This window comes from Triticum aestivum, unplaced genomic scaffold, assembly GCF_018294505.1.
Source record: "Triticum aestivum cultivar Chinese Spring unplaced genomic scaffold, IWGSC CS RefSeq v2.1 scaffold313442, whole genome shotgun sequence".
NCBI classification, from domain to species: Eukaryota; Viridiplantae; Streptophyta; class Magnoliopsida; order Poales; family Poaceae; genus Triticum; species Triticum aestivum.
The window spans coordinates 1-615 of NW_025309313.1; the positions used below are offsets into that span (position 1 = coordinate 1).

Consider the following 615-nt stretch of genomic DNA (forward strand, 5'->3'; position numbering starts at 1 on the left):
TGTTTTATTATTTTGCACGAGTGCGGTAAGTCATAGCTGGGTGCTCACGATTCACGGGTCCAGCGTCGGCGTTGTGGCGCGGCAAGCGTGCACTGGTGCGGTTGAGATGGAGGGGTGGAAACCGCGTTAAACTCGTCTCCGTAGTTGAGAGGAAGCGGCCAAAGCAATGTACAATCGTCTTTGTAGTGGAGCTGGGAGGGGCAAGGATAAGGGACGAAGACCGGGGTAACATGTCGGATGGGATCATACCAGCACTAAAGCACCGGATCCCATCAGAACTCCGAAGTTAAGCGTGCTTGGGCGAGAGTAGTACTAGGATGGGTGACCTCCTGGGAAGTCCTTGTGTTGCATTCCCTTTTTAATTTTTTTCGCGCCGCTTGCAAAACAAAACGCACGTGTAAGTAATATATTTACCGTGTTTTATTATTTTGCACGAGTGCGGTAAGTCATAGCTGGGTGCTCACGATTCACGGGTCCAGCGTCGGCGTTGTGGCGCGGCAAGCGTGCACTGGTGCGGTTGAGAGGGAGGGGTGGAAACCGCGTTAAACTCGTCTCCGTAGTTGAGAGGGAGCGGCCAAAGCAATGTACAATCGTCTTTGTAGTGGAGCTGGGAGG

General features: G+C 52.8%; 1 non-coding gene across 1 annotated transcript; it reads left to right on the top strand.

Annotated features, from left to right (window-relative positions):
* The first annotated feature begins 235 nt into the window (after positions 1-235).
* Positions 236-354, top strand: LOC123179634 (5S ribosomal RNA). The gene has a single exon (XR_006490514.1). It is a non-coding gene; the product is annotated as a 5S ribosomal RNA (ribosomal RNA).
* Positions 355-615: the final 261 nt, after the last annotated feature.